At 44.2% G+C, this 16,036-nt stretch overlaps 1 protein-coding gene across 1 annotated transcript in view; it reads right to left on the minus strand.

Moving 5' to 3' along the window:
• The window catches only part of OPHN1 (oligophrenin 1), a 363,857-nt gene extending 363,015 nt beyond the window's left edge, over positions 1–842 (minus strand). Inside the window, exon 1 of the mRNA XM_051827157.2 lies at positions 47–842. The gene's annotated coding sequence lies outside the window, so the exon portion shown is untranslated. The remainder of the gene's footprint in view (positions 1–46) is intronic.
• Positions 843–16,036: the final 15,194 nt, after the last annotated feature.

The raw sequence follows: 16,036 nt of genomic DNA on the forward strand, positions 1-16,036 counted from the left end.
CGCTTAAAGGAAACTCCCAGCCTCCCTCCCTTTGGAGGACAGGTACCTGTTCCAGTGGGTCTCCTGGGGAGCGCTGCCGGGTGCGGAGGAAGAACGGGCGGCCGGGCGGCTGCTTCAGGTGATGGCGAGAGCTAACTAACGCAGTGAGATCCCGGCGGAATGACGCCTAGCTAGCAGCATGCCCCCTAGGCATCGCCTCCCGGCTGGGCAGCAAAAAACCGCAGCCCCGCTCCCTCCAGAGACGGCCCGGATCCTTCCTGGGCTGTTGCAAACGTGACACTTGGGCCCGCCCAGGGTGTAGGCGGGGGTGAGCGCTGGGATAGGGAGCCGCCTCTCTTCCTCGCTCTCGGCTCTCAGGCTAGCAGGAGATTTCCTTTGCCGAACTCCGCGGGCAACCGGGATTGCACTGTCCCCTCCCCCTTCTTAAAGCCAGCGCGTCCTCCGCGCCCGGAGCGAAGCCCGATTCCCGAGCCCGAACCCTGGGGCTGCTTTTGCAGTTGTCTGCCTTGGACCCTAGGGTTGCGTTACCAAAGCCCGCCGACTGCGGGGAGGTCTTCCTAGTCCCAAGGAACCGGCCTGCTGTCTGGTTAGGCGCCGGAAGGGTTAAGCTGGGGCGGCTAGAAAACGTAGTCTTCTCCCCCAACCCCTTAGACACCGGAGCGGGAAGAGGAGGGCGACAGCGCGACGCACAATAGCTGCGGTAGCCCGGCGCTTCCCTACGGAAACTGGGGAGCAGTCAGCGCCCTAGGACTCCAGCTGGAAAGCGTGGCGGCCTGGGAGATGTAGTCTTTCCGTTCGAACGCCCCATGACTCCTCCCTGCGGTCTGCCTACCACCCCGCCCGGGCGGCCGCTCTCCCAGGACGGCATTCCCAGCCTGCTGCACGCTCGCTCGCTTGCTGCTGGGTCGCTGCTGGCTGGCTCACAGGGCCCAGCTCCGAGGGGCAGGTGCCCCTGGCTGGCGTCGGCTTGGAAAGCTTCGGAAACTGGAGCAAGAACCCAGGAGGGATCCAGAGTGGGAGGCTGTCTTTCACTTCCCATTATGTGGCTGGACAGTGTATTCTTTTTCCTTCCTCTCTTTCCAGCCGACCTACCCATGTCTTTTCCTCTTTCCTTTCTCCTGGCTCCTGGTTCAAGCTCTTTCAGCCCCTGGGGTCTTCGACCTGAGTAGGGTCTCAGATCATGGTTTTTGTGACCCAAATCATTGCAGGGGTTTCCATATATAAGTGGAAAATGTAAAAAGAACATGTGAGGGGCCAGCGCCGTGGCTCACTAGGTTAATCTCCACCTGTGGCGCCAGCATCCCATATGGGCGCCGGTTCTACTCCCAGCTGCTCCTCTTCCAGTCCAGCTCTCTGCTGTGGCCCGGGAAAGCAGTAGAAGATGGCCCAAGTCCTTGGGCCCCTGCACCCGCATGGGAGACCCAGAAGAAGCTTCTGGCTCCTGGTTTTGGATCGGTTTGGCTCCAGCCATTGCGGCCATCTGGGGAGTGAACCAGTGGAAGAAAGACCTCTCTCTCTCTCTCTCTCTCTCTCTCTCTGTCTCTACCTCTCTTTCTCTCCCTCTCTCTCTCTCTCTCTCTCTCTCTCTCTGTGTGTGTGTGTGTGTGTGTGTAACTCTACCTCTCAAATAAATAAAATCTTAATAAAAAGAAGATGTGATCACTTGGCTTGCAGTTTGTCTAAGAGGCCTCTTGTCCAATGTCCAGTGTAGGAGATTCAGTGTACATTCAATTGCCCAGTGAAGAAAGCCAAGGAAAGCCAGAACTGAAGGGGCTGCAAATAGAGTGATAGTGGCTAAGGCACCTGCATTAGTGTTCTGTAGCAAATTACCACAAGGGTGGTGGCTTAAAACAACAGAAAGTCATCTTCCAGTTCTGAAAGTCAGAAATCAGATAGGGATTTCACTGGCCAAACTCAAGACATCAGAAGAGCTGTGTTCCTTTCTGGATACACAAGGAAGAACCCATTTTCTTTTTCCAGCTTCTAGAATCTGCTCACATCCTTTGGTTCGTGGTCCCCTTCTTGCATCTTCCAGGCTAGCAGGGGCCAGCCAAGTCTGTCTCACAATGCATCACTCACTCCACCTTTGATTCTCCTGCCTTCTCCTTTCACTTATAAGGCCCTTTATAATTATTGGGTCCACAGGATAATCCTCCCATCTCGTGATCCTTAATCATGCCTGCAAATCCATTTTGCCATATAAGATAGCATATTCACACGTTCCAGGGATTAGGCATTTTAAGGATTTTATTTTTTTGTGGGGGGTGAGGGTGGGGGAGAGTGAGCATTATTCTCCACCTATACCACCCACCTCATTACTCTTCAAGAGGACCCTATAAGATCCATGTTATTATACCCACTTAAAGATGGGGAAGCTGAGTCAAAGAGAAGTTAAATGATTTGCTCAAGGGCGCACAGCTAATTAAGTGACATCCCTTGAACTTGAGCCTGGCCTGGCTAGTTCTAGAGCACTTATCTATCACACTATATCACAGACTTTTACAGTCAAATGAGTGAACACCCTCCCAAAATTAATCAGTAACCACATCCCAAAAGAGAATTGTGTTTCCTACTCTTTTTATCTTTAAAGTTAACTTATGACATAACGTCCAAATTGGGTTTTAAACACACCATGAGTTGAGGAATACCTGTACTAAGAGAAGATGTCCAACAAATGGGTATATATCTTCTTACTATAGCAAGGTTCCTCAGCATTCACTCACTCATTCAATAAGCATTTTTGGAAAAAAAAGTTACCTGCTTTGACTTATAGAGTCCATACACATGTTTTCTTTTTTTAAAAGATTTATTTATTTGAAAGGCAGAGTTACAGAGAGGGAGAGGCAGAGAGAGAGGTCTTCCATCTGCTGGTTCACTCCCCAGACGTGGGCCATCTTCTACTGCTTTCCCAGGCCATAGCAGAGAGCTGGATCAGAAGTGGAGCAGCCGGTGCTTGAACCAGCGCCCGTATGGGATGCTGGCACCACAGGCAAGCAGCTTTGTCCGCTACGCCACAGCCCTGACTCCATATGATATTTTTTATTTTACGAGTGCCTAGACTAAAACATAGCTGCAGGGCTGGGCATGCTGCAGTGTGAAGTCAGCTGCTGTAATATCATTACCCTGACTTTATGTGTGAGAAAGAACAAGCTCAGAGAGCCCCAATAACTGCCACTTTCATGCAGCCAGTAAGGGTTAAACAAACCCCGCTAGTCAGACGCAATAGGAATCTGTGATACTACAATAGACACGCGTGCACGTGCACACATATGCAGGGTTTACCACCGTTTTACAAGCAACAGGAATCCCATTTGAACAATCTGGGGTAATGGTAAGGTTCTACACCATAGTACATGCTTGTATCACAGGGATGTAAGCATTTGTCAAAATACAAGATGTTTCACTTCACTCTATGTAAATTGCACCTCTTAAGAGGAAAACTGTGAACACAAATGGAACTCTATTAATAATATGCATGAGGAAGTATTTAAAGAAAGAGAACTAATGCCTGCACTATACTCTGAAATGCATAGAAAGTAAGATGGATTGATATATGGGTAAGAAGGATAATTAGATGAAGAGATTTGTGAAGTAAATTCTTTTCATTTTGCTGTTTGAAATTTTTCATAGTAAAATTTTGAGGTAGTAAAATTCCATTTCCCATGTTTTTATTGTACATCAAGGTAACACCACCCCCACAGTCACCCCTGCAGTCCTAAGCCATCACTCTATTTCAGCTGTGACACTATGGAGAGAACGGTGAGCTTGGAGCAATACACATAATACAGAAGTGAAGTCTAGTCTAACTCCACACCTTAGAAGTTCTGTGACCTTGAGCAAGTCATCTAAACTCTTCTCACTTGGAATAATAGCTTCACAAATCTGTCTAAGTATTAATTGTAGGTAACATATGTAGATATGCTGACAAACCGGCCGGCGCTGTGGCTCACTTGGCTAATCCTCCGCCTGCGGCACCGGCACACCAGGTTCTAGCCCAGCCATGCCAGTTGCAGACATTTGGGGAGTGAACCAAATGTCTACATTGGAAGATATTCTCTCTCTCTCTCTCTCTCTCTCTCTCTCTCTCCCTCCCTCCCTCTCTTCCCCCGCATCCCCGTCTCAGCAGATAGAAGATCTTTCTCTCTCTCTTTCTCCCTCTCCTTCTTCCTCTCTCTCCCTTGCTCTGTCACTCTGCCTTTCACGTAAACAAATATTTTTAAAAATGAAAGCAAAGCTGCTTTTATTATCAAACATCACATACAATTATGCAATTCAGATGTATTAGATTCATAAATGTGAAGAGTAATCTATTTTTAAGAAGAAAATATGAGAATACTTTGTGATACACAAATGGTAAAGGACTTTTTTTAGTCCTAATAATTATTAAACTAATATGTTTAAGTACATAAGAGTTAAGGATTTCAAAATCATGTATAAAGTTAATAGGCCTATGAAAAATCAGTAGAGGATATTTCCAGTGTTTAAAAGCAACAAGGAAGTAATTCTAGAATATGCCAGAAGTTGCAAATCAATAAGAAAAAAATTGGAATCTTGATTAAAAATGGGTAAAACATATAATCAGGCAGTATATAGAAGAGTAAATCCAAAGAAGATGAAGAACATTTGAAGAGATGCTTGAATTTATTAATAATCAGAAAATTACAAATTGAATTAACAATGAGAAAATTTCTTCTCCGATTAAGAGAAACTAAATAATTCAAACCAACACTTTTCCTAAGGACAGCTAAAAATGCTGAACAAAGTAAGAGAAAAAAAATCCATTTTCTTAAAGATAGAAAGAGCTTGGCCGGCGCTGAGGCTCACTAGGCTAATCCTCCGCCTGCGGCACCCTCACACCAGGTTCTAGTCCCGGTTGGGGCGCCAGATTCTGTCCCAGTTGCTCCTCTTCCAGGCCAGCTCTCTGCTGGGGCCTGGGAGTGCAGTGGAGGATGGCCCAGGTGCTTGGGCCCTGCACCAGCGTGGGAGACCAGGAGGAAGCACCTGGCTCCTGGCTTCAGATCTGCGCAGCGCGCTGGCGGTAGCAGCCATTTGGGGAGTGAACCAATGGAAGGAAGACCTTTCTCTCTGTCTCTCTCTCTCTCACTGTCTAACTCTGCCTGTCAAAAAAAAAAAAGATATGCTGACATACACTAATCCCTCCAGAAGTGTTGGTTGACAACAGTTCTTCTTTATTGTTCTTGTTCTGATGGATAGTACCACATGCAGAAAGGAGTCAGATTGTCCACAGTGATATTCCTAGAAAAACATTTCCATTTATATCACAGCACAAGTTGATCCCTGTTCATCATCTTCATAGGAAATTTAAAAGCATGCTTTTGCTCAAAAGGAATTTACATTTTGAATCAAATAGAAACTCTAGTCTGGTTTGTGGTCTTGGTATTATGCTCTCTCAACTTTCAGAACGTTCATAGGGTCTGAAGCACAACATGTGGTCAATACCACCATTTGAGGTTTCAAAACCAAAACCTGAAATCCTAGAGTCAATCACTTTAGCAGACTTCTGTAAGGTGGAACCCCAGAACAGCTGTGAGTTGTGATTCTGATCAGTTCCGGTCATCCAGTTTGATCGAGTCATCTGGCTCAGATCTTGACACTATTAGCTTGCTGTGTCTGCCAGTCTATCCTGCATGCTGGAATCAGAACAATGGACGGGGTCAATAATGTCAGAATTAGCCTCCTGTAAATTTGAAATCACTTTTACAACTTGAAAGAAATAGAGAAAGTAAGCAGGTGTTATAGATTTTGACAAAAGGCCATGTACCTGCCTAAGAGAGTTAAATAACTATTCCAACATTAACTTCCCACGCCAGGTTCTGCATCATCTCTTCCATCTGAGACCATGAGTAGTTTTGGTCCAATATTCCCTAACAGTGCTTATTTATCACTTGTTCTTCTCCATATATGGAGAAAATGTAAGCAGCCTGTGTAATACTAGTCTGGGAGGCTGGAAAGAAAAGGTAATTTTTGACATGACATGTTTTAGGCTTCCACAATTTGTTACGGATTTAGTATCTCTTGTTTGAAATGCTTGAGACCAGAAGCATTTCAGATTTTGGAGTTTGGGGACTTTGGATTTTCAGGTGAGGGATGCAGACCTGTAAATGTGTTTTTTTATACTATGGTGTTTTATAACCCCTGTGTTATCTACGAAGGCTCCTAAATGTGTTTGTCCTGAAATGCTTCAGCCCTTTCTTCAAAGAAAGGTAGAGAAGATATAGAAGTTAACGGGCTTGGTACCAGTAATAAAAGGACAGACTGGAGAGAAAATAGAGGTGAGAATGGAGAGAGAGAGCAGCATGTGTTAGTGACTTTTCACATCCCAAGGCCGTTCACGGAAATGATTTCATTTGCTTTTGCCTAACAACTCAATGAGGAAATTTCTATTTTCTCCTTCATTTTACAGATGAGACAACTGAAACTCAGAAAAGTCAGGCTATTTGGCCAAGGTCACCCGGAGACAAATTAAGTACTAGAGATTTAAATTCAGGTCTGAATTGGAAGCCATTTTTGCCACTGCATTACAATACCATCCAGTCTCTCACATCAATATCTAATCTCCATGCCCTCCTACCTATGTGACTAGATGTACTTGGAACTGTAAAATGGGAAAAAAATAGTTCAGGGTCATTTGTTGGTAACTGCAGCAAATGATACAAAATTATCTCGGGCTGGGTCTTAACAAAGGCTTTATCATGAACTTCTCTGAAGAGCTGACAGAACTGGCTCCCAGGCTACATGTACTCAACCCTCCAGAATTTCCAGGCTTCTACCACACGGAACATAAAACAAAGTGCATAACTGCCTCCCAGCCCCACCACAAGACAGGCCTTGCCCCTACTTCTGGCCTGGCCTAAATCTTTTACTACGGTTGGCACCATTCCCAGCCCCAGACTTGACTCTGGCTCATTCTCAGCTTGGACTGGACTTGGCCTCGCTTCTTTCCTTAAGCAAAGCCAAGATTTTGAAACTTTTAGCAGCTAGAAGTGGCAAATGGTTGAAAGGAAGGAAAAATCCTCTTCCATAATTCTCTGTATATCCGACTTTCCACTTACCCTCCCCCTGCAAGTCTCCCTTTATAGTGTTTCTTGATGAAAAATGCCACCGATTTATGGCTTTAAAATATATTTTAATCTATTTGCTGAAATAGTCACCAAAATTCTTTTTATTTTAAATATTATGCTTTAGAGGTGGGACTTCTAAGAGTTTTTTTTAAAGATTTACTTATTTATTTGAAAAGCAGAGTTACAGAGAAAGAGTCTTTCATTCTTTGGTTCATTCCCCAGATGGCCACAATGGCCAGGGCTGGGCCAAGCCAAAGCCAGGAGCTTTTCCGCATCTCCCATTTGGGTGTAGGGGCCCAAGCACTGGGGTCATCTTCTGCTTTCCCAGGCACTTTAGCAGGGAGCTGGATTGGAAGTGGAACAGCTGGGCCTTGAACTGGCACCCATATGGCATGCCAGCCACAGCGCCTGCCCTGCCCAAATTCTTTATTCGAAGGATTCGCCATTTTCATTATACTGTTACATCAGCAGGGCCATACCAAAGCTATCTATCTATAGGTAAAAACCTGCAGATTTTTTCCTCTATGACCATTTTCTGTGTCTGCTTTGGTTCTCAGCAAGGCACAGTTCAAAAAAAAAAAAATCCAAACAGGGTCTGTCTCCAGTCTAAGAAACTTTCCTTAATCTTTTTTTTAAAGATGTACTTATATACTTGAAAGAGAGAGAGAGAAGAGGGAGAGAAGAGAGAGAGCGTGAACGTCCATCAGCCAGTTCACTCCCCAAATGCCTGCAACAGCCCAGACTGGGCCAGGCCAGAGCTAGGACCCAGGAAATCCATCCGGGTCTCCCACATGGATAGCAGGGATTCAAGTACTTGGAATCATCCTCCGCTGCCTCCCAGGATGCACATTAGCAGGAAGCTGAATCAGAAACAGAGGCGGGACTCCATCACAGGGATTCTGATATGGAATGCAGGTGTCCCAGGCAGCAGCTTATCCCACTGGGCCAGGTCCCTGCCTCAGTCTAAGAAGCTTTCTAAGGGTAATGATGGCATAGCTGTATTGCTTTTTAACTGTCAGTGGATATCAATACCCAGCATCTCAGCACAGCCTGCTGAGCTGCCATTCCATTTTACAGCATGCTGGAAGGTAGCAGGATCTCCAAGGGGCTAGAAACTTTCCAACAGTTCCTAGAAGCTCCTGCTCCATAATGGAGCCTAAATTATAATGTTTTAGTCATGACTCTGGAGCACTCTTTACCAAAGAACCACCTAGGATGCTTGTTGACAATGTGGATTTCCCAGCCTTCTGCTCTTGTTCCTGGAAAAGCAGTAGAAGATGGCCCAAGTCCTTGGGCCTCTGTACCCATATGGCAGACCTGGAAAAAGCTCCTGGCTCCTGGCTTCAGCCTGTGGCCATCTTGGGAGTGAATCAGCAGATGGAAGATCCCTGTCTCTATGGGTCTCTCCCTCTCTCTCTGTAACTTTGCCTTTCAAATAAATAAAATAAATATTTTAAAAAAAGAAAATGTGGGGGGCTGGCGCTGTGGCTCACTTGGTTAATCCTCCGCCTGTGGCACCGGCATCCCATATGGGCGCTGGTTCTAGTCCCTGCTGCTCCTCTTCCAGTCCAGCTCTCTGCTGTGGCCCGGGAAGGCAGTGGAGGATGGCCCAAGTGCTTGGGCCCTGCACCTACATGGGAGACCAGGAAAAAGTACCTGGCTTCTGGCTTCGGCGCAGCACCGGCCACAGTGGCCATTTTGGAGGTGAACCAATGGCAAAAGGAAGACCTTTCTCTATGTCTCTCTCTCACTGTCTAACTCTGACAAATAAAAGTTAAAGAAAAGATAGGTGGGGGACACCCTGGGAATGCTGCCACCTCCTTTGGCTCTCCTTGGTCTGCGGTTCCCCCTGGCTTATACCCTCCTGGCTCCCACAATGCCTTAAAAAAAAGAAGAAGAAGAAAAAAGAAAATGTGGATTTCCCTGGCCCCTTCTCCCAGAGATGCTGTCAGAGGTGCGAGATGGATTGAGTTATGTGATGAGGCCAGATATTTTGGACTAAATCCTGAAAATAACAAAAAAAAATCATAAAATGGGGATGGAGGCCTAGGAAAGGCTTTGGGCAATCAAAATTTTAACAGATAGCACAGGTGTTTCTTTGGGGGAGGGGCTCCAGCATTCATGCAGGGTTTTATCTACTAAAAACTGGTCAAGACATGACAATCCTCATACAAAAATAGTTTTGATTAATAACATGAGTGAAAGTTTCCATTCCTCATGTTGGCAACAGTTATGCTTTCTGGCTTCCCTACTAGCTCATTTTACATCAGACTCGAAGCTAATAATTAAATCAATGTGATTAAATAGCTGTGGTATTTGCATCACATTTTATAATGTGATCACTTTCGCCCACATCGCATAGCATATTACACACTTTTTAACAGAATTACTACAATGAGAATTTGAGAAAAACAAAGTAACAGGGATTTTTTTTTTTCAACAGGTTTCTGGCCCTGGGGTTAGGAAGATATGAAGAAGCCTTTTCTGACAACCCGAGACTAGCAAAGTTCTTTTCTCTTAAAGTAAAACCACACCAAGCCTAAAGCGTGCAATTCTTTCTAATTTCCAATTCTCTTTCCTTTTCAACAACAAGAAGCAAAGAGCCAAATGCTCAGAAGAACATGTCGCTGACAGCCAGTGGAAGTGCATTTATATTTAGAGTAAAATTTCAAGACACACAATGAAGCATTTTTTAGTTTAAAGATCTTAATTGGCTTTATTTCTAATTCTACACTACATTCCAGAAAATGGAAGAAGTGTTCTGAAAATCAGCACTTTCACAAAGGATTCTGCTGCAATATAAACATATTTTCACGAATTTTCTATAATTTTCAGACTAGTAACTTTAAAAATGGATGCACCACACAAGGCCATGGACACAGAGATGACAGTCTGAAAAGGGCATCAGATGTGAAAGCTCTCGGCAAGGACCCACTGTACGGCGATCCTGCTTTCTCCCTCACCCTGTTAAATCAACATCACCACAAGAAGGAAACTGATATCAGAACCTGTTAAGAATGAGTGCTGGGGGAATTCACATTTCAACCTTCAAAAAGCATGATAAAGTAATCTACTTATTTTTTTCTTTTTTAAAAAATATTTACTTATTTGAAAGTCTGAATTACAGAGAGAGAGGGAGCAAGAGAGACAGAGAAAGAGACAGAGAGAGAGAGAGAATCTTCCATTCGCTGGTTCACCCCGCAAATGGCCACAAAGGCCAGGGCTGAGTCAGGCCAAATCCAGAAATTTCATCTGGGTCTCCCAGGTGGGTGCAGGGGCCCAAAGACTTGGGCCGTCTTCTGCTGCTTTCCCAGGCCATAGCAGAGAGCTGGATCAGAAGTGGAGCAGCTGGGTCTCACATAGAATGCTGGCACTACAGATGGCGGCTTAACCCAGTGCACCAAGGTGCAGGCCCCCTACCTATTTTTCTTAAATAACAGTTTTGATTTTGAAGTTAACAATCTCGAGTACTGAAAGGTTAAAAACAAAACAGACCCACAAACACCTACATTTACTATGTCCAAGGCACACACTGAATCTTTGCAACACAAAGACCCATTGAAATAGGTACTATTATGTCACTCCCATTCCCCATAAAAAGAAACTGAGATTTAGAAAGGTAAAGTAACTTGTCCACAGTCACACAGCAAACTTAGCGGCCTGGGACTGGAGGACCTCTCAACTATTGTTCTAGCTTGTCTCTGTGCTGAGATACCATTTTCATCAGGGTAGAAAATCATTAAAAGGTTGCAAAAAGTTTTGACAAGGAAAAACAGGAGCTCTCATAGATTGTGGGCGTAGTTTGACCTAATTATCTACGGAACTGAAAGAATGTTGTTCTGTGGTTCATTTGTTTGAATAAGTTTCCAATTTTCTTCTCGATCCATTACCAGTTGACATAACCAACTTTGCATTTCTTGATACCGTGCAATGATACATATTTTAAAAGCCACCAAGCCAAAATATCTGGGAGAAAGTTTGGCAGACCAAAAAATGTATGAAGTGGCATTAGACTATTTAATGAGGAACCAAATTAAAACTTTTACATTGCATGGTTAACAAAATTCCCATTTAGTTTTTATTGTTGAAAAGAGCTTTTATAAAACTGCATTGTTAAACTATATTTGAAAAAACAGAAATAAATCAATAGAATATTGAAAACACAAATATTTTGTTTTCATCCTGTTTTTCTCAATAAACAGTACATTGAAGCTGTTAAACAAATATGAAAGAATGCATCCTTCAGCTCTTCACATACTGATAACCATTTCAGGAGAACTGAAAACTTTTATTCTCATGTCTAACCAATACTTTGCTGCAACTAGGATTGTGTGTGTGTGTGTGAAACAACTTTATTGAGATATATATTTTTTTTTTTGACAGGCAGAGTGGACAGTGAGAGAGAGAGACAGAGAAAGGTCTTCCTTTTCCGTTGGTTCACCCCCCAAATGGCCTCTGCGGCTGGCGCTCTGCGCTGATCCAAAGCCAGGTGCTTCCTCCTGGTCTCCCATGCGGGTGCAGGGCCCAAGCACTTGGGCCATCCTCCACTGCCTTCCCGGGCCACAGCAGAGAGCTGGACTGGAAGAGGAGCAACCGGGACAGACTCCAGCGCCCTGACCGGGACTAGAACCTGGTGTGCTGGCGCCGCAGGCGGAGGATTAGCCTATTGAGCCGCGGCGCCGGCCCAAACTATTTTTTTTTTTTATTTATTTATTTGAAACTCAGAGTTACATGGAAAGAGATGGAGAGGCACACAGAGAGAGAGGTCTTCCATCCGCTGGTTCACTCCCCAGTTGGCCGCAACGGCCGGAGTTGTATTGATCTGAAGCCAGGAGCCAGGAGCTTCTTCCAGGTCTCCCACGTGGGCACAGGGCACAAACACTTTGGCCATCTTCCGCTGCTTTCCCAGGCCATAGCAGAGAGCTGGATCAGAAGTGGAGCAACCTGGACTCGAACTGGCACCCATACGGAATGCCAACACTGCAAACGGAGGCTTTAACCACTACACCACAGTGCCGGCCCCTATTTTTGCAGACTTGAGACATCAATTTACACTCTCAGCAGCCATGTATAAGGGGTCACACGGGTTCACACCTTTCCCAAATTTGGTATTGTCATAGTTCCCAACTTTTGGAAATTGAATATGTGTAAAATGGTGTATCACTATGGAATTGTTTTGTGTTTTCCTGATTACTGGTTTGGTTGAGCATTAATTTATATGCTTATTAGACTCATGTTTCTTCAATGAAATGACTGTTCTTTGGATTCATCACTTATTCTTGACACTAATAACTTTTTTTTACAAAAGTATACATATGTAAAAGTACATATAAAAGACCATATATGATTTACATACACATACACACAAGAGTATATACATATGAGAGTCTTTCCAAATTTGTGGAAAATGGAATTAAAAGTTTATTTTGGTGCAAACATATTTTCAAATCTATGCATAGGTTTTTCCTAACATGCATTTTCCAAAAGCGTCATTAAAATATGGGAAGTTGGGTGTGATTTATAGATTGTGATGAACATACTATCATGTTAATAATATGAGAAGCTAGGTTTGATTATTCTGAAATAAAAAGTTAAGAAGCCTTTCGTACAAAAAGCTTTCATTTTTATTTATTTATTTGAAAAAGGGAGAGAGATCTTCCATCCACTGGTTTGTCGCTCCCCCTCTTCGCAGAGGAACGACACTAAACCCTGCCTAGGCTTCATATCCGAGTCACGGCACCATTATGTCGCTCCCCCTCTTCGTGGAGGAACGACACAGGACCCTGCGCTGTTCTTTTGTCTGCTCGGCCCTCCCCGGGTTTGCTGCTGGTTCTTCTCGGGTTGGCTACCGTCCTTCCACCTCCGTGGAAGGGCGGTTCCCCCTGCCACTTTCCCCACTTCCGCGGAGGAGCGGCACACCGCCGGCCGGCTCTCTCGGGGGCTGCTCAGGTGTTCCTTCAGATAGATGTTCCTGGTGGCTGTTGTCTCTCTCCTCCTTTATAGTCCTCTTCCGCCAATCCCAACTCTGCTACCCACACGCTGAGCACGCTGCTCTCCTCCAATCAGGAGCAGGATCAGCTCCTGCAGGTCATCACTCAAGTTGGCGAGAGGCAGCTGCGTAGAAGTTGTTACTCCCTTCTCAGCGCCATATTGTGGGAGAGCAGATGCATAGAATAAGTCTCAATTCCAGTAACAGTCTAGTCCGAGTTGCTCCCCACACTGGTTCAATTCTCAAATGGCTGCAACAGCCAGATCTGGGCCAGGTTGAAGCCAGGAACCAGGAACTCCATCTGAGTCTCCCAAGTGTGTGGCAGGGGCCCAATTACTTGGGCCACCTTCCGTTGCTTTCCTGGGCACATTAGCAGGAAACCGCATCAGAAGCAGGGCATCTGGAACTCAAACCTGCATTCTGACATGGGATGCCGGCATCACAAGCAGCAGCTTAACTTACTGTGCCACGACACCCGATCCCCAACAAGCTTTTTTAAAAAAGATTTATTTATTTATTTGAAAGGCAGAGTTAGAGAAAGAGAAAGAGAGAGAGAGAGAGAGAGAATCGTCCATCCGCTGGCTCACTTCCCATATGTCCGCAACACCCAGGGCTGGGTGAAGCCAATCCCAGGAGCCAGGAACTCAATCTGAGTTTCCCATGTGGGTGGCAGGGCTCCAAGAACTTGAATCATCATCTGGGGTCTCCTCTAGGTGTCTCAAGCAACAGCTTAACCTGGTGCATCAAAATCTCCTCCCCATATTTACTTTTTCTTAGTCATTATCCTTTTGGGATCTTGTTTAAAAAAAATCCTTCCCTACCCTAGAGGCAGAAAGATACTGTAATTACCTCTAAAGATTTAGAGTTCTGCTTTTGGTGTTTTAATTCTTATGCCATCTACAGTTGTTTTATTTTAGCCCTGTTTGTTGGACATTCCCTCAACGATCTGTATAACATGTGTCAATTATCTATTTACTATATAAAATTGGACCTGCTTCTGGGCCTTATGATTTGTTCCATTGATCAACTTGTCTATCTTTGTCCTTGCTTAATATACTGTTATGCTTGCTATATTTTTATTTAAAGTCTTTATATCAGAAGTATCTTGGCTCTGCATTCCTTTTTTTTTCTTTTTTCATATAATTGAAGCATCAAATTGCCACGATCCACAAAAATTATTTGATTGTTAATGTTTTGCCATCTCAATTCTCTGATTAATTTGGAGAGAACTGAGACTTTTGTGACATTGTCTTCTTATCATGGAACAGGAAGTATTTCTCCACTTACCTAGCTATCTGTCAGTGTTCTTCAGCAAAAATTCACATCCTGAACCTTATCTCTTTTTTTCCTGTTGCAAAATGAACCTTTTACAATTAAGGGTTTCTGGGTGGGTGTCGTGGTGCAGTGGGTGAAGCCTCTGCTTGGGACGCTCACATTCTGTATCAGAGTGCCTTGTTTGAGTTCCAACCGCTCAGTGCTTCCGATTCAGCTTCCTGACAGTGCACCTAGGAGACAGCGGATGATGGTTGAAGTTCTTGGGTCCCTTCTACACACATGGTAGACAAGGATGGAGTTCTGGGTTCCTGGCTTTGGCCTGGCCTAGTCCTGACTGTTGTGGGCATTTGAGAAGAGAAGTTAATCAATGGATGAAAGATTTCTCTCTCTCTCTCTCTCTCTCTCTCTCACTCTCCCTGCTCACCCTGTTGCTCTTTCAAAGAAAATAAATAAATATTTTTAAAAAAACAGTGGATTTTATTTATTGTTTATTGGGTGGTGAAAATTTGTCATTTGATTTGAGCTTAAAATCAGACTCCTTGCAAAATTCTCCTTGTATTTCTTGAAATTATCCTGCACAGTCTTTGGGGGTTTTCCATACAATCAAATCATCGGCAATAAATGACAGTTTTCATCTTATTTTCCAGGAACCTGGATTGGAAAAGGCATGCTGGTATAGGATGTGGATGTCTCAAGTGGCAGCTTAAGCAGATACACCACAACCCTCACCCTAGTCACTGCTCCATTTTAATTCTGATAATCAAAGTTATTTTAGCTTCATAAAAGGAGAATCTAGAAGATTTTGGTGTAAAAGTGGAATGATATTTTCCTCTAAAGTTTGGAAGTCCTTTCCTGTTAAAAGATCTGAGTTTTGTACTTCTTTGTGTGAAGATTTTAACTCTGTGTTTCAATTTAAAAAAAAATTGTTCTAGGGCAGATAAAGTTACTTTAGGACAATGCTTAAAAATGTTCCATTTCACATGAATTTTCAAGCTAATCTTTTATTAATCCCCTTTCTCAGCCATCTTATTATTTCTTCATGTCTTCTTTTTCATTTTGTTAGAAAATTGTATACCTTGTCACTTTGTTTGAAAAACAAATTTTGGCTTTGTGTTTTACTCTTTCATTCTTTATTTGCTAAGGCTCATTTATTTTTTTATTTTTTAAAATTTATTTATTTACTTGAAAGTCAGAGTTACACACAGAGAGGAGAGAGAGAGAGAGAGAGAGAGAGAGAGAGAGAGAGAGAAAGGTCTTCCATCTGCTGGTTCACTCCCCAGTTGGCTGCAATGGTTGGAGCTACGCCAATCCCAATCCGAAGCCAGGAGCTTCTTCCTGGTCTCCCACGCAGGTGCAGGGACCCAAGGATTTGGGCCATCTTCCACTGCTTTCCCAGGCCATAACAGAGAGCTGGATCAGAAGTGGAGCAGCTGGGTCTTGAACCGGCACCCATATGGGATGCCAGTGCTTCAGGCCAGGGCGTTCCCACCACAGTGTTGGCCCCATGGCTCATTTATTTTTTTAAAAGATTTATTTTATTTATTTATTTGAAAGACAGAGTTAGAGAGAGAGAGGTAGAGACAGAGAGAGAGGTCTTCCATCCGCTGGTTCACTCCCAGATGGCCTCAATGGCTGGAGCTGTGCCAATCCAAAGTCAGGAGCTTCTTCCGGGACTCCCACATGGGTGCAG

This window comes from Oryctolagus cuniculus, chromosome X, assembly GCF_964237555.1.
Source record: "Oryctolagus cuniculus chromosome X, mOryCun1.1, whole genome shotgun sequence".
NCBI classification, from domain to species: Eukaryota; Metazoa; Chordata; class Mammalia; order Lagomorpha; family Leporidae; genus Oryctolagus; species Oryctolagus cuniculus.